This window comes from Pseudophryne corroboree, chromosome 6 (genome assembly GCF_028390025.1).
Source record: "Pseudophryne corroboree isolate aPseCor3 chromosome 6, aPseCor3.hap2, whole genome shotgun sequence".
Classification (NCBI taxonomy): Eukaryota; Metazoa; Chordata; class Amphibia; order Anura; family Myobatrachidae; genus Pseudophryne; species Pseudophryne corroboree.
Window position 1 is genome coordinate 32,090,677 of NC_086449.1, and position 22,105 is coordinate 32,112,781.

General features: G+C 47.8%; 1 protein-coding gene across 1 annotated transcript in view; it reads left to right on the forward strand.

Moving 5' to 3' along the window:
• The first annotated feature begins 7,023 nt into the window (after positions 1–7,023).
• Positions 7,024–22,105, forward strand: part of LOC134935978 (zinc finger protein 268-like) — an 85,738-nt gene continuing 70,656 nt past the window's right edge. The window contains exon 1 of the mRNA XM_063930845.1: positions 7,024–7,401. The gene's annotated coding sequence lies outside the window, so the exon portion shown is untranslated. The remainder of the gene's footprint in view (positions 7,402–22,105) is intronic.

Below are 22,105 nucleotides of genomic sequence, written 5' to 3' on the forward strand. Positions count from 1 at the left end.
TCGCCAACTATTACCGAAAGTTTATACGAGACTTTTCCACCATTGTGGCACCTATTACTGCTTTTACTAAGAAGGGTGCTAACCCGTCCAAGTGGTCTGAAGAAGCCATGCAAGCATTTCATCTTTTAAAACAAAGGTTCATCTCTGCGCCTGTTCTGAAACAGCCTGACATCGACTCTCCTTTCATCTTAGAGGTGGATGCCTCCTCCGTTGGAGTAGGAGCGGTGTTATCTCAGAGGGCTAAAGATGGCCATTTACACCCTTGCAGTTTCTTCTCCCGGAAGTTCTCCCCAGCTGAGCGCAACTATGCCATTGGTGACCAGGAGTTGCTAGCCATCAAGCTCGCTCTAGAAGAGTGGAGGTATCTGTTGGAGGGAGCTTCTCATTCAATCACCATACTTACAGACCACAAGAACCTTTTATATCTGAAAGGCGCACAATGTCTCAACCCTCGTCAGGCAAGATGGGCACTTTTCTTTTCCAGGTTCGACTTTAAACTCCAGTTCTGTCCGGGCTCTCAGAATCGCAAGGCCGATGCCCTTTCCCGCTCATGGGAGCAAGAAAATGAGTCAGAGTCTTCAGACAAGCATCCTATTATAAATCCGTTGGCATTCTCCACGGTAGGGATGGACTCTACGCCCCCATCAGGGAAAAGTTTTGTGAAACCGATGCTAAGGAAGAAGCTCATGCATTGGGCCCATGCTTCCCGTTTTGCCGGACATACAGGTATCCAAAAAACCCTGGAGTTTATCTCTAGGTCCTATTGGTGGCCAACTCTGAAAAAGGACGTCTTGGAGTTTATTGCATCTTGCCCAAAGTGTGCTCAACATAAGGTATCCCGCCAGTCGCCTGCGGGGCAACTGGTTCCACTATCTGTTCCCCGTCGACCTTGGACCCATTTGTCGATGGATTTTATTACAGATTTACCCATGTGCAACAAGTTCAATACCATCTGGGTGGTAGTTGACCGGTTCACCAAGATGGCACACTTCATTCCTCTCACCGGTCTTCCGTCAGCTTCCAAGTTGGCTCAAGTATTCATACAAGAGATCTTCCGACTCCACAGTCTTCCAGAAGAAATTATCTCAGATCGAGGAGTTCAATTCACAGCCAAATTCTGGCGAAGTTTATGTCAAGTCCTCCAAGTCAAGCTAAAGTTTTCCACGGCTTACCATCCTCAGACCAATGGTCAAACTGAGAGGGTGAATCAGGACTTGGAGTCCTTCCTCCGCATCTATGTGTCCTCCTCTCAAGATGACTGGGTTCAATTACTTCCCTGGGCCGAGTTCTGTCATAACAACCAGTATCATTCTTCATCTTCTTCAACACCATTCTTCACCAACTTTGGATTCCACCCTAAAGTCCCTGAGTTCCAACCGCTTCCAGCAACTTCTGTTCCCGCAGTGGATATCACCTTGCATCAGTTTGCCAATATCTGGAAGAGCGTACGATCAGCTCTGCTCAAGGCATCGTTCAGGTACAAGAAGTTTGCGGATAAGAAGCGTCGAGCAGTTCCTGCTCTCAAGGTGGGTGATCTGGTATGGTTATACACGAAGAATTTGAGGTTGAGAGTTCCCAGTATGAAGTTTGCACCTCGCTTCATCGGTCCTTTTAAAATTGATCAAGTCATCAATCCTGTTGCTTACAGACTCCAGTTACCTCCTTTCTTAAAAATACCCAGGACATTCCATGTTTCCCTGTTGAAACCGTTAATCTTGAATCGGTTTCATTCCTCACTTCCTCCAACTCCGAATGTCCAAACTCAACGAGGCGTTGAGTATGAAGTGGCCAAGATCCTGGACTCACGTCACCGTTACGGTCAACTTCAGTATCTTATTGACTGGAAGGGTTATGGCCCTGAGGAACGTTCATGGACCAATGCTTCTGATGTCCATGCTCCTGCCTTGGTCCGGAGATTCCATTCCAAGTTTCCTCAAAAGCCAAAGAAGTGTCCTGGGGCCACTCCTAAAGGGGGGAGTGCTGTCACGATCCGGGTATCTGGACGCCATTTCTTACCCATCAGATGCCTCCTAAGGCTGGCTCAGCGCTCCAGGACTGGATCCCATCTGTTTTCCTGATGTGCATATTCCCGCATCCTCTCCTGTCTCTCTGGACGCTGTCACAGTAACGCCTTATACATCTGGCATGGCGTCTCCCGCGGCCTCCGCCGCCGTTCCTGAGCTTCTGCATTCAGAGTGGCGATTACGTCAGCCGCGGCCTCCGCTGTGTCCGCGTGGTTGGATGTGCACCTGTCAGCCTGGCGTCTCCTGTCTCCGGTGGCCGGCGCCGCCATTACTGTTTTCCAGACCACATGGATTACAAACCAAACTTCCCTCCAAGTGTCTGCATGGGCGCAGCCATCTTGGATTCTGTCATCTGATCATATTCACCAATCTGCTGTCTGTATTATTAATTTGCATAATTGCCTAGCCAATGCCTTCCTTGCTGCAGGTATAAATAGGTTGTGCCTGAGCAAGGAAGGCGTCAGTGCTTTGGTTGTCAAACCTAGTTCCTGTTTGTCTCTCTCCTGTGATTGTCTTCCAGGTTCCAGCTCCTGTCTCAAGACTTCCACCATAGAGACCCGCACCAGCATTCCACCTGCGGTGTAGCCTGACTCTCCAATCCATTGTGGATTCATCTGTTTCCAGCTACAACATTACCTGCTTCCAGCTCAGCTTCCAGCAGAGTACAGCTTCTCTTAAAGGGCCGGTGTCCTTTCTACACTTTACCACTCTCCACCGGTATTATTATTTCTCCGCTCTCAAGTTCTACATTTCAGTTCATATTTCATCGCTCCCAAGTTCATTTATTATTTAACTGGTTCCAGCCAGTATCCACTCCGTGCTAACAACAGTCTGGTTCCAGCCAGTATCCACAGCAGCCGTTTTATCTTCAGCAACCCAGCTTTTCCTGGAACACCAGCTGGTACAATCCTGGGTTATCTCCATTGCTACAGTCGGGCCTGGTAAGGACTTTCCATCTAGAAGATTATAAGAACTATCTCACACTACCAGTGCCCTGTGGCTCCTGCCATCCTGTAGTACCCAGGAACTGTATTTATTCTTTGCTGACTTTTACGTTTCTTTTACTGCTGCTGTGTTGCGGAGTTGTCATAATAAACATCATTGACTTTTATCCAAGTTGTCGTGGTCACGCCTTCGGGCAGTTATTATTCATGTTACTTACATGTCCAGGGGTCTGATACAACCTCCCAGGTTCCAGTACATCTCAGCCCCTACAACTGAGGCTGCCTCCCGTCAGCTCAGGCCCTCAGTTGTGACATCCTGTATGCTCCCAACAAGATTGGGCGTCCTGCTTCTAAGCAGACTATTGCGCGCTGAATCAGAGGGACAATTCAGCACGCTCATTCCACGGCAGGATTGCCGATACCGAATTCGGTAAATGCCCATTCTACTAGAAAGGTGGACTCATCCTGGGCGCTGCCCGGGGGGTCTCTGCATTACAACTTTGCCGAGCAGCTACTTGGTCAGGGGCAAACACGTTTGCAAAGTTTTACAAGTTTGACACCTTGGCCGATGAGGACCTCAAGTTTGGTCAATTGGTGCTGCAGGGTCATCCGCACTATCCCGCCCATACTGGAGCTTTGGTATAACCCCATGGTACTGAAGTGGACCCCAGCATCCTCTAGGACATATGAGAAAACAGGATTTTAATACCTACCGGTAAATCCTTTTCTCCTAGTCCGTAGAGAATGCTGGGCACCCGACCCAGTGCGTACTTTACCTGCAGTGGTTAGTTTTGTAGTTACACAAGTGTTGTGTTACAATTATTTTCAGCATGTTGCTGCAATTGTTCATGCCCGTTGGCATGTGTTATGTTGAATGCCATGTTGTGTGGCATGGTTAAGGTGTGAGCTGGTATGAATCTGACCGTTAAATTAAAAGTAAATCCTTTCCTCGAAATGTCCATCTCCCTGGGCACAGTTCCTATACTGAGGTCTGGAAGAGGGGCATAGAGGGAGGAGCCAGTTCACACTCTGGAAAATTCTTAAAGTGCCCATGGCTCCTGTGGAACCGTCTATACCCTATGGTACTGAAGTGGACCCCAGCATCCTCTACGGACTAGGAAAAAAGGTTTTACCGGTAGGTATTAAAATCCTGTTTTTTTTTTACTCTACAACGTGCGGGACATGAAGCCTAGCCTAGCCCCAGGTTCTGATTGGCTAGGGGCTAGTCAGTAAAACCATTGATGGTTCTCCACAGCATAGTTTGCTACCATCAATGACCGCTCACGGTTTCAACATGGATGGTAACCATCGAAGCTGAACATACTGAAGGCCATCCCCACCCTGAGTGCTATGGCTGGTGCCATGTTGACTGTTATATAGGTGCCAATACCGCCCTATAACTTACACTATAGGCCTGTATGTCATCTGTACCACGTATACAAGTTAGTGCAGCAGTGATCAGATCATACTATAATGAATAACACACTATTATATACAGATAGTGTAACAGGGGGTATATGGGGCATCAAAGAGGCTGACACTATACACTTACTACTAATGGGAGGGGATCGTGCTGTGCAATGCCAGGGCACCGCTCACCCAGATAGTGTAACGGAGGTATATGGGGCATCACAGAGGCTGACACTGTACACTGACTACTAGGTGAAGAGTGAGTCGCACAGACGCTTGTTTGCGTTTAATATTTTTAAAAAATATATGTAATATATGTCCTTTCCCTTATATTCAATAGTCTAGGTGCGTACCTTTTATTTATTGGGAGGTGCTCCAAGGGATAGCGTAAATATGGAAATTCTGAAGAGAAAGATTCCCTGTACTGGGCACACGCGGACAAGTATACTTTCTTAAAGTCAAATATCTGTAGCGATAGATTACCACAGATTCTAAAATATAACCTTTATTATTATTACTAAAACATGAGCGAAATATGGTGCATGTGAATTGTGACTACGAATTGTATGGTAAATGCATGAAAAATTCCACAATATATTATATGTAATCAATGCTGATATAGGATCTATGCCCCATCTGCCTGAGAACTTTCTGGTAGACAGCAATAAGGGCAGTACAAGGAAATAATTAACACACATAAGGCATCTTAAAATTATTCAGGATAGAAGCACAGGGACATTATCCCCTCAAGCAGCAAATTAATTAATATATTATTCAGAGAAGGCAACATTATATCATGGTCCACCATCTAAATACAGTGTATTGTAGTCAGTGATGCGCACACTGAAAACACTCAGTCAAAATTAGAATAGTGGTGGTAGTATTTAACTACATGAAGGAGTTGTTCACTCCCAGATATAAATGTATCATTGCAAGACATTTGGCAACTTTAGTTGTTACTAATATTGAAACACTGTTTAAAACATTGGAGACAGTGAAAAAAACAAATCATTACAGTGGCTAAGCTTTTTAATTCACTTTATTAAATTTATTCACAAGTAGTCACAATTCACATGCACCATATTTCGCTCATGTTTTAGTAATAATAATAAAGGTTATATTTTAGAATCTGTGGTCATCTATCGCTACAGATATTTGACTTTAAGAAAGTATACTTGTCCGCGTGTGCACTGTACACTGACTACTAATGAGAGGGGACCAGGGAGATGCTGTGTATGAGCCTCAGGTAACTATTCCCAATAGATGGTGAAGATGACCCAGTGCATTATGGGGGTTATTCAGCATGGTTAGCTGATTCTGCTGATAAGCAGGATCTGCAATCCCTTCTGTAGCATGCTGGGGGGCCGCCCAGTCTGCTAACTGGCGGCCACCAGCTGCGACCGTAATTTATATTATATGTGGACGACCCCTTGCAGCTGCATCGCATTGGCCGGGCAACGCCCCCGCAGGATGGAAAATGCGCATGAGCACTTGCGCCAACGGGAATATTTTTGTCACATCGCTACCTGAAAAACCCCCTATGGACCCTATTCAGCACAGATTGTAGCATGCTAGGGCCTCCTGAGCCATGGCTATACCTAAAACCGGGACTGTTGGGGTGCCCTGAGGACCGTGTTTGAGAACCTCTGCACTATTGCATCGCTCACGCAGAAATTAGGGATACTCCCTGCAGCCGCAGTGAAACACAGAACTGCCCCGCCAAAATCGGGACAGTTTGGAGGTATGCCAACAGTACATCGCTGCAGCCCGCCTCTGCCAGCCAATCAGGCAGAGGTTTGTGCATGCATAGCGAACCTATTGCATATGATGATCGCACACTAGGGATGGACCATGCTTGCCTACCTGGCCCTCTCCATGAGGGAGAAAATGCTCTGTTCCTGGACTTTCCTGGTAATGTATGATTGCCATCACCTGTGGTGAGCTGGGTAATTGATAAGAAAGGTGTTTCACCACAGGTGATGGCAATCATACATTACCAGGAAAGTCCAGGAACAGAGCATTTTCTCCCTCATGGAGAGGGTCAGGTAGGCAAGTATGGTATGGGACCTCAAAACGCAGTAGTTTCAAACCATCGACGGCAGAAGCTCAGCCATCATTTGACGGTGGGCTTCCGATGTCCATCCCTATCACACACACGCAGGACGGTGCCTGAATAACCCCCAATGTGTGTAAAGTAAGCCGCCTCCGCAGTCGCCGTTACGGCTATGGTTGTGTCTGTGTTGCCTTCGTGCTCAGGACCTGGAAGTGACTAAACTAGAGGGCAGAAGAGAACTTGCGTCCTCAGTGCACCTAAATGTTTTCTTCGTTCGTTTGGAGGAATTTTATTATTTTTCTATGCAGCATTGGACCCTCGCGGGCTCGCCACGCTTCGGGCTCGGTGTCTCCGCTGCATTCGCCACACTTTACTATTCCAAATAGATTGTGACATGGACCCAGGGGGTTATGGGAAAGGACATCTCCACGAAGGTAAACTAGACACTACCGGGAGCATCTAGTTACCCTTTGTGGAGAGGACCTTTCCCATAATCCCCGGGCCCATGTCACCAACTATTTAGAATAGTAACCTGTGGTAGCTATACAGTCACATGGCCCGGTGACGTCACAGCAGCGCCGGCGGCTGGATCACAGCTGTGAGGGTAGATACTAGATTCAAGTGGGCTCTGACGTCAAGGGGAGAAACCGTCGCCTGAGTGACGGGAGAACGCAACAGCGGCGTCCCCGCCCAGTCTCCTCCCTCTAACTCCTGTTCCCGCCCAGTTTGCTTTTTCTCTGCCTTTTCTCCTCCCACTCTTCTCCGTGTTCCCGCCCAGTCCCTCCTCCCCTTCACAGTGATCCCGCCCAGTCTGCCAATCCTTGTCCTCGCCCGCTCTTCTCCCCTTTCCCTCGTGTCTCCGCCCAGTCTCCTGCCGCGGGCGCGCTCCCTGACAGTCCGGATTCCAGCGCTCGGAGGCGGCTACGGTAGTCGGGACTCGTAGACCAAAGTGTGAAGCGGGACGATCACGGTGAGTGTGTGTGTGTGCGCCGCCCCTGGTGCTCAGCTGGGGGCAGAGTAGAGTGTAAATCCCCACAGCATCATCATGTTATATACTACCCCAGCACTGGGGGCACCACCCATGTATATACTGCCCCAGCACTGGCAGTACCCCCCCTTTCCCCGGTATATAGTGCCCCAGCACTGGCAGTACCTCCTCCCCTGGTATATAGTGCCCCAGCACTGGCAGTACCCCCCCCCCCCCCTCCCCCGGTATGTAGTGCCCCAGCACTGGCAGTACCACCTTCTCCCGGTATATAGTGCCCAGCACTGGCAGTACCCCCCTTCCCCCGGTATATAGTTCCCCAGCACTGGCAGTACCCCCCCTTCCCCTGGTATGTAGTGCCCCAGCACTGGCAGTACCACCTTCTCCCGGTATATAGTGCCCAGCACTGTCAGTACCCCCCCTTTCCCCGGTATATAGTGCCCCAGCACTGGCAGTACCCCCCCTTCCCCCGGTATATAGTACCCCAGCACTGGCAGTACTCCCCCACCCCCTTTTCCCCCCTCCTCCATGGTATAGACTACCCCAGCACTAGTAGTACTCTCCTGATCCTCCGCACTGGCGGCACCTTCATGACATAAACTTCCACCAGAACTGGCATTGCCCCCCCACCGCCGGTATATACAGTATGAAAATTAACACTAAATGGCCTGCAGGAAAGTCAGTCTCATTCAATTAATATAAAATTAAAAAAACTGGAGCAATGTCATATCTCTCATGGCTATATATAAATAGTTGCAGTGTTAAAGAAATCCATAGAAAAACATACACCAGAAAACATTAAATAAAAACATGAAGTAATAAAGGAGACCATACCATTTATATATAGACATGCTCCTGAGGTCATAGAATTTGTCGGCAGATAAGAACCACTTGGCCCATCTAGTCTGCCCCTTATTTTTTTCTTTTTTATATTATTTTTTATCACTAACCTTATTTGATCCTTATTTCTTTGTAAGGATATCCTTATGTCTATCCCATGCATGTTTAAATTGCTCTACTGTCTTAGCCTCTACCACCTCTGATGGGAGGCTATTCCACTTGTCCACTACCCTTTCTGTGAAATAATTTTTCCGCAAATTTCCCCTGAACCTCCCCCCTTCCAGTCTCAGTGCATGTCCTCGTGTCCTATTGCTTCTCTTTCTTTTGGAGAATGTTTCCCTCCTGGACTTTGTTAAAACCCTTCATATATTTGAAAGTTTCTATCATGTCCCCCCTTTCCCTTCTCTGATCCAAACTATACATATTGAGATTTCTCTAACGTCCTAGTGGATGCTGGGAACTCCGTAAGGACCATGGGGAATAGCGGGCTCCGAAGGAGGCTGGGCACTCTAGAAAAATCTTAGACTACCTGGTGTGCACTGGCTCCTCCCACTATGACCCTCCTCCAAGCCTCTGTTAGATTTCGTGCACGGCCGAGGTTGGATGCACACTAGGGGCTCTCCTGAGCTCTTAGAAAGTTATAGTCTTAGAATTTGTTATTTTCAGTGAGACCTGCTGGCAACAGGCTCACTGCAGCGACGGACTAAGGGGAGAAGAAGCGAACTCGCCTGCTTGCAGCCGGATTGGGCTTCTTAGGCTACTGGACACCATTAGCTCCAGAGGGATCGACCGCAGGCCCAGCCTTGATGTTCGGTCCCGGAGCCGCGCTGCCGTCCCCCTTACAGAGCCAGAAGCAAGAAGATGGTCCGGAAAATCGGCGGCATGAAGACTCTGTCTTCACCAAGGTAGCGCACAGCACTGCAGCTGTGCGCCATTGCTCCTCTCACACACTTCACACTCCGGTCACTGAGGGTGCAGGGCGCTGGGGGGGGCGCCCTGAGGCAGCAATAAAAACACCTTGGCTGGCTAAAATACCTCAATATATGGCCCCAGGGGCTATATATGAGGTAAATACCCCTGCCAGAATTCCATAAAAAACGGGAGAATAGGCCGCGAAAAAGGGGCGGAGCCTATCTCCTCAGCACACTGGCGCCATTTTTCCCTCACAGCTCGGCTGGAAGGAAGCTCCCTGGCTCTTCCCTGCAATTACTACAGTACAGTAAGAGGGAAAAGAGAGGGGGGGCATTAAAATTGGCACTGTATACAGTATATTATATAAAAAGCAGCTATTAGGGACATAACTCAGTTAGTCCCTGTATATATATAGCGCTCTGGTGTGTGCTGGCATACTCTTACTCTGTCCCCCCAAAGGGCTTTTGTGGGTCCTGTCCTCGTTTAGAGCATTCCCTGTGTGTCTGCGGTGTGTCGGTACGGCTGTGTCGACATGTTGAATGAGGAGGCTTATATGGTGACAGAACAGAGGCCGATATATGTGATGTCGCCCCCTGTGGGGCCGACACCAGAGTGGATGGATAGGTGAAAGGTATTAACCGACAGTGTCAACTCCTTACATAAAAGGGTGGATGACGTAACAGCTGTGGGACAGCCGGCTTCGCAGCCCGCGCCTGCCCAGGCGTCTCAAAGGCCACCAGGGGCTCAAAAACGCCCGCTCTCTCAGATGGCAGACACAGATGTCGACACGGAGTCTGACTCCAGTGTCGACAAGGTGGAGACATATACACAATCCACTAGGAACATCCGTGACGTGATCCCGGCAATAAAAAATGTGTTATACATTTCTGACTTTAACCCAAGCACCTCTAAAAATGGGTTTTAGGTTTGGGGAGAAAAAACAGGCAGTGTTTTGTTCCCCCATCAGATGAATAAATGAAGTGTGTGAAAGCGTGGGTTCCCCCGATAAGAAACTGGTAATTTATAAAAAGTTACTGATGGCGTACCCTTTCCCGCCAGGTGGATAAGTTACGCTGGGAGATATCCCCTAGGGTGGATAAGGCGCTCACACGTTTGTCAAAAAAAGTGGCACTGCCGTCTTAGGATACGGCCACTTTAATAGGTGCCTGTTGATAAAAAACAGGAGGCTATCCTGAAGTCTGTATTTACACACTCAGGTACTAGACTGAGACCTGCAGATAGTGCTGCTGCAGCGTGGTCGGTGACCCTGTCAAACAGGGATACTAGTTGGCAAACATAAAAACATATTAAAGACGTCGTCTTATATATGGGGGATGCACAGAGGGATATTTTGCCGGCTGGCATCCAAAATAAATGTAATGTCCATTCTGTCAGGAGGGTATTAGAGACCTGTCACTGGACAGGTGATGCTGACTTAAAAAGCGCATAGAGAGCCTTATAAGGGTGAGGAATTATTTGGGGATGGTCTCTGGGACCTCGTATCCACAGCAACTGCTGGGAAGAAATAATTTTACCTCAGGTTTCCTCACAGACAAAGGTACAGTCCTTTCGGCTTCAGAAAAGCAAGCGGGTCAAATGGCGCTTCCTTTCTGTACAGAGACAAGGGGAAAAAAGCTGCACCAGTCAGCCTGTTCCCAGAATCAAGATTCTTCCCCCGCCTCCTGTGAGGCCACACCATGACGCGGGTGCTCCACAGGTGTAGCCAGGTACGGTGGGGGGCCGTCTAAAAAATTTCAGCAATTAGTGGGCTCGCTCACAGGTGGATCCCTGTTTCTTTCAAGTAGTATTTCAGGGGTACAAGCTGGAATTCGAGATGTCTCCCCCCAGCCGTTTCCTAAAATATGCCTTGCTGACAACTCCCTCAGGCAGGGAGGCTGTGCTAGAGGCAATTAATAAGCGGTATTCCCAGCAGGTAATACTCAAGGTGCCCCTACTTCAACAAGGACGGGGTTACTATTCCACACGGGTTGGGGTACCGAAACCGCATGGTTCGGTGTGACCCATTTTATATTTAAAATCCTTGAACACAAAAATTCAAGTTCAAGATGGAATCGCTCAGGGCGGTTATTCCAAGCCTGGACGAGGGGGATTACATGGTATCCTGGGACATCAAGGATGCTTACCTGCATGTCCCCATTTACCATCCTCGCCAGGAGTACCTCAGATTTGTGGTACAGGATTACCATTACCAAGTCCAGACACTGCCGTTTGGACTGTACATGGCACCGAGGGTGTTTTATCAAGGTAATGGCCGAGATGTTGATACTCCTTCAAAAAAAGGGAGTTGTAATTATCCCGTACTTGGACAATCTCGTTATAAGGGCGAGGTCCAAGGAGCAGTTGGTAGTCGGGGTAGCACTATTTTGGAAAGTGCTACAACAGCATGGTTGGATTCTAAACAGTCCAAAGTCACAGCTGGTTCCTATGACACGTCTACTGTTCCTGGGGATGGTTCTGGACATAAACCAGAAATAGTGTTTCTCCCGGAGGAGAAAGCCAAGGAGTTGTCATCTCTAGTCAGAGACCTCCTGAAGCCAAAATAGGTAGCAGTGCATCATTGCACGCGAGTCCTGGGAAAAATGGTAGCTTCCTACGAAGCAATCCCATTAGGCAGGTTCCATACAAGAACTTTTCAGAGGGACCTGTTGGACAAGTGGTCCGGATCGCATCTTCCGATGCATAGGCTGATAACCCTGTCTCCAAGGACCAGGGTATCTCTACTGTGGTGGCTGCAGAGTGCCCATCTTCAAGAGGGCCGCAGTTTCGGCATACAGGACTAGGTCCTAGTGACCATGGATTCCAGCCTTTGAGGCTGGGAGGCAGTCACACAGGGAAGAAATTTCCAGGGACTTTGGTCAAGTCAGGTTATTTCCCTACACATAAATATTCTGGACCTGAGGGCCATTTACAATGCCCTGAGGCCGGCAAGGCCTCTGCTTCAAAAACAGCCGGTACTGATCCAATCAGACAACATCACGGCAGTCGCCCATGTAAACCAACAGGGCGGCACAAGAAGCAGGATGGCGATGGCAGAAGCCACAAGGATTCTCCGATAGGCGGAAAATCATGTGTTAGCACTGTCAGCAGTGTTCATTCCCGGAGTGGACAACTGGGAAGCAGATCTTCTCAACAGACACGACCTCCACCCGGGAGAATGGGGACTTCCTCCAGAAGTCTTCCAATAGGATTGTACACCATTGGGAAAGGCCACAGGTGGACATGATGGCGTCCCGCCTCAACAAAAAGCTATAAAAGATATTGCACCGGGTCAAGGGACCCTCAGGCGATAGCTATGGACGCTCTGGTAACACCGTGGGTGTACCAGTCGGTTTATGTGTTCTCCCCTCTGCCTCTCATACCAAAGGTACTGAGAATAATAAGAAGGCGAGGAGTAAGAACGATACTCGTGGATGGCCAAGAAGAGCTTGGTACCCAGAACTTCAAGAATTTATATCAGAGGACCCATGGCCTCTGCCACTCAGACAGGACCTGCGGCAGCAGGGGTCCTGTCTGTTCCAAGACTTACCGCGGCTGCGTTTGTCGGCATGGCGGTTGAGCGCCGGATCCTGAAGGAAAAGGGCATTCCGGAGGAAGTCATTCCTACGCTTACTAAAGCCAGGAAAGAGGTTACAGCAACTCATTATCACCGCATATGGCGAAAATATGTTGCATGGTGTGAGGCCGAAAGGGCCCCAACAGAGGAATTTCAACTAGGTCGATTTCTGCATTTCCTGCAAGCAGGAGTGACTATGGGCCTTAAATTGGGTTCCATTAAGGTACAGATCTCGGCTCTGTCGATTTTCTTTCAAAAAGAACTAGCTTCAGTACCTGAAGTTCAGACATTTATAAAAGGAGTGCTGCAGAGTCAGCCCCCGTTTGTGCCTCCTGTGGCACCTTGGGATCTCAACGTGGTGTTGAGTTTCTTAAAATCACATTGGTTTGAACCACTAAAAACCGTGGATCTGAAATATCTCACGTGGAAGGTGGTTATGTTATTGGCCTTGGCTTCTGCCAGGCGAGTATCAAAGTTGGCGGCTTTGTCTTGTAAAAGCCCTTATTTGATTTTCCATATGGATAGGGCAGAATTGAGGACTCGTCCCCAGTTTCTCCCAAAGGTGGTGTCAGCGTTTCACCTGAACCAGCCTATTGTGGTGCCTAGGCTACTAGGGACTTGGAGGACTCCAAGTTGCTAGACGTTGTCAGGGCACTGAAAATATGTTTCCAGAACGGCTAGAGTCAGAAAATCTGACTCGCTGTTTATCCTATATGCACCTAATAAGCTGGGTGCTCCTGCTTCTAAGCAGACTATTGCTCGTTGGATTTGTAGTACAATTCAGCTTGCACATACTGTGGCAGGCCTGCCACAGCCAAAATCTGTCAATGCCCATTCCACAAGGAAGGTGGGCTCATCTTGGGCGGCTGCCCGAGGGGTCTCGGCTTTACAACTTTGCCGAGCAGCTACTTGGTCAGGGGCAAACATGTTTGCAAAATTCTACAAATTTGATACCCTGGCTGAGGAGGACCTGGAGTTCTCTCATTCAGTGCTGCAGAGTCATCCGCACTCTCCCGCCCGTTTGGGAGCTTTGGTATAATCCCCATGGTCCTTACGGAGTTCCCAGCATCCACTAGGACGTTAGAGAAAATAAGAATTTACTCACCGGTAATTCTATTTCTCGTAGTCCGTAGTGGATGCTGGGCGCCCATCCCAAGTGCGGTTTATCTGCAATACTTGTACATAGTTATTGTTAACTAAATCGGGTTATTGTTGAGCCATCTGTTGAGAGGCTCTATTGTTTCATACTGTTAACTGTGTTTCATATCACGAGTTGTACGGTGTGATTGGTGTGGCTGGTATGAGTCTTACCCGGGATTCAAAATCCTTCCTTATTGTGTACGCTCGTCCGGGCACAGTACCTAACTGAGGCTTGGAGGAGGGTCATAGTGGGAGGAGCCAGTGCACACCAGGTAGTCTAAGATCTTTCTAGAGTGCCCAGCCTCCTTCGGAGCCCGCTATTCCCCATGGTCCTTACGGAGTTCCCAGCATCCACTACGGACTACGAGAAATAGAATTACCGGTGAGTAAATTCTTATTTTCTTAGTCTTTCTGGGTATGTTTTGTGATGTAGGCCATGCACCATTTTAGTTGCCCTCCTTTGTACAGTTTCTAATGTATTAATATCCTTTTGAAGATATGGCCTCCAGAACTGAATACAGTATTCTAGATGAGGCCGTACCAATGACCTATACAGTGGCATTATTACTTCTTTCTTTCTGCTGCTGATTCCTCTCCCAATGCAGCCAAGCATCTGACTAGCCTTCCTCATTGCCTTGTTACATTGCTTACCTGCTTTTAAGTCATCTGAAATAGTGACTCCTAGATCCCTTTCCTCCTCAGTAGTTTCCAGTATAGTGCCATTAATACTGTATTTAGCTTTAGGATTTTTGAGACTCAAGTGCATGATTTTGCATTTTTTGGCATTAAACTGTAATTGCCAGACTCTTGACCATTCCTCTAGTCTACCTAGATCCTCAATCATTTGTTTTACCCCACCTGGTGTGTCTACCCTGTTGCATACCTTTGTGTCATCTGCAAAAAGGCATACTTTCCCTTTAATGCCATTTGCAATGTCACCAATAAAGATATTAAAAAGCACTGGTCCAAGTACAGATCCCTGGGGTACTGTTTTCTATCCTTCAACCAAGATCTTATCCATTCAATAATCCTAATATCCAATATCCAATCCCAAACTTTCAAGTTTATTTAGCAGTCTGCGATGTGGAACTGTGTCAAAAGCCTTACTAAAGTCTAGATAAGCTATATCCATGGCTCCACCTTTATCCATCACTTTAGTCACACAATCAAAAAAGTCAATAAGATTTGTTTGACATGATCTCCCCCCAGTGAATCCATGCTGTTTGGGATCCAGTAAATTGCCGGATTTGAGATAATCTACAACTCTTTCTTTTATCATACGTCCTAGAGGATGCTGGGGACTCCAAAAGGACCATGGGGTATAGACGGGATCGGCAGGAGACATGGGCACAGTATAAGACTTTGAATGAGTGTGAACTGGCTCCTCCCTCTATGCCCCTCCTCCAGACTCCAGTTAGACTCTGTGCCCAGAGAGACTGGACACACACTAGGGGAGCTCTCCTGAGTTTCTCTGAAAATACTTTGTTAGGTTTATTATTTTCAGGGAGCACTGCTGGCAACAGGCTCCCTGCATCGTGGTAGTGAGGGGAGAGAAGTTAGACCTACTTCTGTGAGTTTCAAGGGCTCTGCTTCTTAGGCTACTGGACACCATTAGCTCCAGAGAGTCTGATCACTTGGTGCGCCTAGCTGCTCGTTCCCGTAGCCGTGCCGTCACCCCCTTCACAGAGCCAGAAGAAAGAAGCCGGGTGAGTATTAGAAGAACAGAAGACTTCAGTGACGGCAGGAGACTTCAGAGTCTTAGAGGTACCGCGCTGCGCGCCATTGCTCCCACACACAAGCGGCACTACAAGGAGGGGGGGCGCCCTGGGCAGCAATAATACCTCATATACATGCCTGGTAAAGAGGTATACAGTGCATAGGCACTGTATACTGGCCCCTGCCAGTATAAAAAGGTAAAAATATAGCGGGACTGAGGCGCACCGAGAAGGGGGCGTGGCTTAGCCCTCACAACTCTATACAGCGCCATTTTCTCCCCACAGAGACGCTTGCCCACCCAAAAACACCGTTGAACTACTAACAGTGTAAAACTAAGGGGGGGGGGGGCACAGTTGTTTAGTGCACTACAGGTTCATAAGCAGCTATATATATATATATATCTTATTATGCGTGTGATTATTGAGTTGTTGAAAGGTCTGTGTTTTCCCTGTCAGATAAAGGGAGCTACCCAATATAAGTGATGTCGGTAGGTGTTTTTAGTATACGTGTGTCGACATGTGTGAGTGCTCTGCCGCAAACAGCTATGGGAATCCCTCTGTCGGCATTGCCGACTCCTGATGGTACTTGAATCAGAAGATGAAATGTCAGTAATTGTATGCTTTTCTAAAGTAAACACTGTATGGGAGACACAGTCGTATGTGGGTGACCCTGTCGGCACCAACTATTATAACTGGGTGTAGATTAACATGATTATGTAATAACTATACCTGTGTGTATGTGTGTATATATAATATATATATATATATATATAATATATATATATATATATATATATATATATATATATATAATTGAACAAAAGCTGCGGCACTCAGGGTCTTAGAAAAAATACTTGTATTGAAAGATTACATAGCGCACCCGCGCCCCACCAACGTTTCGGGGAGTCCAACCCCTTTGTCAAGGTGTAGGTGACAGAAAAAGAAGAAACAAAAGACATAACTCACCTATTTATGGATAGAAGCCCGCCACGTCCCGTGCAGAACAGCTCCCGCGCCTCCGTCCCCACCGCCGGATGTAGCAGGAAGATGACGTACATCGACGCACCTGGCGCATCACTGCTATTCCGTTGCTCGGCAACCCACGGCACTGCTGGCCCGTTGCCCAGCAACCCATCACGCCGTCAGGTCAGAGGCTCAGGAGCTGTAAAAGAGCCAAAGTGACACCACCACAGAGAAAGTGCAGCTGCATAGTGTACATGGAGAAACACTGATAACCTAAATACAGATACACCCGTGCTCTAAAAGGGGAAAGAGACCAACTCCATATTAGGGGGACCCGGCTGTCGGTAGCTGATCAGCAGTACAGTCAAGAGGATTTATACCAACAACTGTATAAGCTTAAACGCAGGGAAATAGACTATCTGCTCCATGGGATATCTCTCTCTGACTACCACAGGGAGCGGATGATTCCCAGAGGGTTTAGGATCAGAAACGCCCCTACCATCGGCAGGTTTAACCCTGACTTTTGCAAGAAATGGGTTGGGATCACCAATAAATGTAGTCTGGACCTCATGCTATTGGGGATTGAGGAAGCAGGCAGGGAACTGAGGGTGGTCAAGGACAAAATTACGACCTTTGAAACAACGCACCTATCCTCCCTACAGCAGGATGAATCCCACGATTGGCTGCGCAAGCTGCGCACACAATGCGATGCCTACCGCAGGGACCTCCTCAAGTTCAAAAAGAACAAATTGGACATTGTTCAGGAGGACTACGAGAACAATAGAGTGCATCGTTGGCTAATGGGAGGCCCTTCGGGGGGCACATATTCTACGCAACCAAAATCTAAGCAGGGCTGGCGCCGTCGGAGGGAGAATCGGGCAGGGCAAGGAGCCTCATCCAACAGCGACAGTGAATTTGCGGTAGCCGATTCTGATGGCCCACAAGAACACTCAGCCGTCCCTTTAGGGGCAATGGGCGTGAGTACAAGCAAAGGAAAAGGCCGGCCACCCGTCGGGGTGGGCAGAACACGAGACTCCATAGATCGGGCAGTGAAAAACAAAACTTAATCTATAACCTTTCGGCACGTACATTAACCCCCGCAGAACTAGGTGTGCTTAGCAATGGACTTTCGTTTGTCCCCACCAATCGGCATAATGAGATGAATTGGAAAATTGATCTATACCAATTTGCAAGAAAATTACGACGACAGGAATACTTTTCGGCATACCCCAGCCCGCTGCCTACTACCCCTACAATTCTACAACCATTTCTGAACAAAAGAAGCAGCTCGTCCTTTGATCCACAATCCTCGAATGCCTCCATCAAATCCTTTCTACGACTCGTGGATGAATCCATGGATAAGTACACAAAGGCCACCACCCAAGTACACCGTAACCTATCAAAACAAGAATGGCAGGCACTCAAGAATTTGAGTTCTTAAACAGATATCATCATCCGCCCTGCCGATAAGGGGGGCGGTGTGGTCATTCTGGACCTGACATACTACCGGATGGAGATTGAGGCACAATTATCTAATGTTAACACCTATGAGGATCTTGATTCAGACCCGACGGCACTTTACAAGCAGGAATTAGATGGAATTTTGAGCAATGCGAGACAACAGGGGCATATTTCTGAGAAAGTATGTAAGGCCCTCACACAGGACTTTCCAGTAGCGCCCATCTTCTTCATGGTGCCTAAAATACATAAAGATCTAAGGAGACCGCCAGGCCGCCCCATCATCTCTGCCCGACAATCACTTTACCAGCCAGTGTCGCAATTTCTGGATTGCATACTCCAACCCTTGGTTCATAAACAAGTTAGATGTCTGAAGGACACCACCTCCTTCCTCACACTGCTAGAGTCCTTTGTTACAGTCCCGGAGGGGGCACTTTTGTGCACAGTAGACATTTGTAGTTTATATACAAGTATACCGCACAGTGATGGGTTGGAGGCAATGAGATTGTTCTTAATGGAGGAGAATATGTCCACTGTGAACTTAGATCTCTTTATGTCTTTACTGGAACTAACGTTGACCAGGAACTATTTCATCTTCGATGGACGGTTCTATCAGCAAAGAACCGGCTGTGCCATGGGGAGCAATGTGGCCCCTTCCTATGCAAATGTCTATATGCTGAAGGAAGAAGCATCTATGTTCTTTTTGGACCAGGAAAACATTCGGCACATCGCACTCTATACCAGATATATCGACGACATATTCATAGTATGGACGGGAGGGGAGCTAGTGCTCAGAAAGCTCCTGGACTCCATCAATTCCAGGCCCTCCCCCATCAGGATCATGTCTCAGTGGTCGTCCTCGTCCATCAACTACCTAGATGTGCTGGTGACCATCAAAGCCGGCAGGTTGGAAACCAGTATGTACAGCAAGCCAACGGATAAGAACACTCTCCTGCGAGCGAATAGTCACCACCCTCGACCACTGAAACAGGGCCTGCCGAGGTCTCAGATGATGAGGGTAGCGCGCATCAATAGTCAACCAGAGAGGTTGGAGCAGGAATTGGATTCCATGATTTCCAAATTCATGGATAGAGGCTATGAAAAGGCACTACTCAATCGCGTTAAGGGAGAAATACTATCGATACCCAGGGATGAGTTGTTACGCCCTACAGCAAGATCTTCTGCTGACAGAATCACCTGGACAACCACGTTTGATACTTCCAGCCCTATTCTAACAAGGGCCAATCGAGCTCTATGGCCAATTATTTCCACGGACTCCTGTCTTCCTTTCAAACACACCACTCCTATGATGTGTTACAGGCGTGGACGTAACATCAGGGACTGGGTGGTCCATGCTGACATCACGGGTATGCCTTAACCCACGGGTGCCCAAGGGGACCTTTTTGACGAGGAAGCCGGGATGCTACAGGTGCTTGGGTTGCACCACGTGCAGCCATATGATCACGGGGTCGTGTTTTGTGTTACCTCTTACTGGAAAGAGGATTTCCATTCATCATGTCCTGACTTGCACATCTACCCATATCATCTATCTCATCATCTGCCCCTGCGGCTTATGCTACGTGGGGAAGACAATCAGGACTCTACGGGAACGTATGGCATTGCATCGATCAGCCATTAAAGCTGCTCTCCTTGGCACGCCATCAGACCAGCCAGTAGCCCGACATTTCCAGGAAGTCAAGCATTCTTTAAAGGACCTCAAACACATCATCATTGACCATGTCCCCAAGACCCTACGGGGTGGGGATCGAGATGGTCGGCTATTGCGTAAGGAGGCAGCGTGGATCTTCAGATTAAACACCATTTCTCCAGCTGGACTTAATGAGAGGATTTCCTGGGGCATCTTTTGCTGAAGGATGAGAGGAACATCCAGTCCCTAGGGTGGCGAGTGCTGATGTATGGCCCACTGGGTCAGGCAGTCCATCAAGTGATGGGAAGAGCCTGAACAGGGGGACACATTGCCTCTTGCAATGTACCCTAGGCCAAGATATAACACTTTAATGTTGATCAGTTTAAAAAAAAATTTCATGTCACTTTACACACTATTCTAATTCCACGACCCTCGTATCCTAAGCACGGGTGTATTCGGGAGATAGTCCCCCACTCTAATCACTTTAGGGCAGGTCTGGACTCCCCCTATTGGTGATTCCTCCCCCTGATAAGTCTATATGAATGGATATAAATACGACGAACCGGGTCCCCCTAATATGCAGTTGGTCTCTTTCCCCTTTTCCCTTTTAGAGCACGGGTGTATCTGTATTTAGGTTATCAGTGTTTCTCCATGTACACTATGCAGCTGCACTTTCTCTGTGGTGGTGTCCCTTTGGCTCTTTTACAGCTCCTGAGCCTCTAACCTGACGGCGTGATGGGTTGCTGGGCAACGGGCCAGCAGTGCCGTGGGTTGCCGAGCAACGGAATAGCAGTGACGCGCCAGGTGCGTCGATGTACGTCATCTTCCTGCTACATCCGGCGGTGGGGACGGAGGCACGGGAGCTGTTCTGCACGGGACGTGGCGGGCTTCTATCCATAAATAGGTGAGTTATGTCTTTTGTTTCTTCTTTTTCTGTCACCTACACCTTGACAAAGGGGTTGGACTCCCCGAAACGTTGGTGGGGCGCGGGTGCGCTATGTAATCTTTCAATACAAGTATTTTTTCTAAGACCCTGAGTGCCGCAGCTTTTGTTCAATTTATTCAACATTCATTCTGAGGGCACCGGGGCATGTAAGTAACGGAGGGAGTGCCAGGCTTCAGGACATTGTGTGTGTGTATATATATATATATATATATATATATATATATATATATATATATATATATATATATATATATATATGGTACGGTTGCATTGATACTTCCCTCAGACCCCTCGGGTTGCAATAATATTATTTTGCCCGGTTACTACTCCCTGTTGTCGACGAATACTATGTCTTATGTCGACCATAATGTTTCCTGGTTAGATCCACAACATTGGCATTCAGTACATGTTCATAGACATGCAGAACACATTAATGTCACTAGGGACCCTGCTGTTCCTGAATTATAGATATAGATATATATATATATATATATATAGATATGTGTGCATATGTGTATTTAAATATGTATATTCATATTAAGTTTTCTAATGAATGCTGAAGTAAAGTTATTCTTTCTCATGTGCTGGTCGCTCTGTTGATAAAGCTATAGGTCAGCCTGACGAGATGGTCTCAAATCCTCACGAGGAGTCCGAGTATTCTTTTCCCGCCGTGGATAGAATAAAGTGAGAGTCAACCCCTGGTCTGCACTGGGGCCCTGTCACATAGGATCGTATACAGGAAGCTAAGTGATATTTTAATTATATGCTTTGATAATATTTGCATTACATACGCATGGGGGAGTGCTTGTATTCAGGAATGGTCGGTTACCATGGCATCCGATATGATTACCCTAGAGAGAGTTGGGATATTCCTTAAGTTGAGTCTTATCTAGAACATTGCAGCATGCTGCCGTGCGACTACAAGAAGTATGGCCCTCTGGGGTTTGCGGGCCACTTCCATGGCCCTCTCGACTAGGAGGGAGTTGTGGATTCACCAAGGGCTTGCTGAGGCTGCCTCCGAGGAATACTGGAGTATCTTACCTAGGAAGGTATAACCTGGTTTGGGGATGGCTTTGTTGAGTTGATCTCGGCAGGTACCTCTAGTTTCTTGACCTATGTCCCTCAAAGGTTGGTGACGCATTTTTTGTAGGATGCAGTCGTTGGACCAGTTGGATACCGTTTTTTTTTCTCTCCGTTTCAGGTAGAGGAAGGTGAAAAAGGTAAGAGTTCTGCAACCTTTTTCAAGTTCGCAGAAGCAGATATCGTTCTCTGTTTCTACCACATCCACCACATGTCGCTGGGTCTATCTTGCTGGAGCCCACACCGGTGGGAACTCGTCTATTAGTCTTCAGTCAGTCCTGGAATGGACTTGGACCAGTGAGTTAAGAATAGAGTCCAAAGAGGGACATACTGGAGTGTCCAGATGTTTCCACTCACTCATTTTTCAAATAAATCTCACCGATTCTCCTCTGGATGGGAAGGTAGTATGCAAC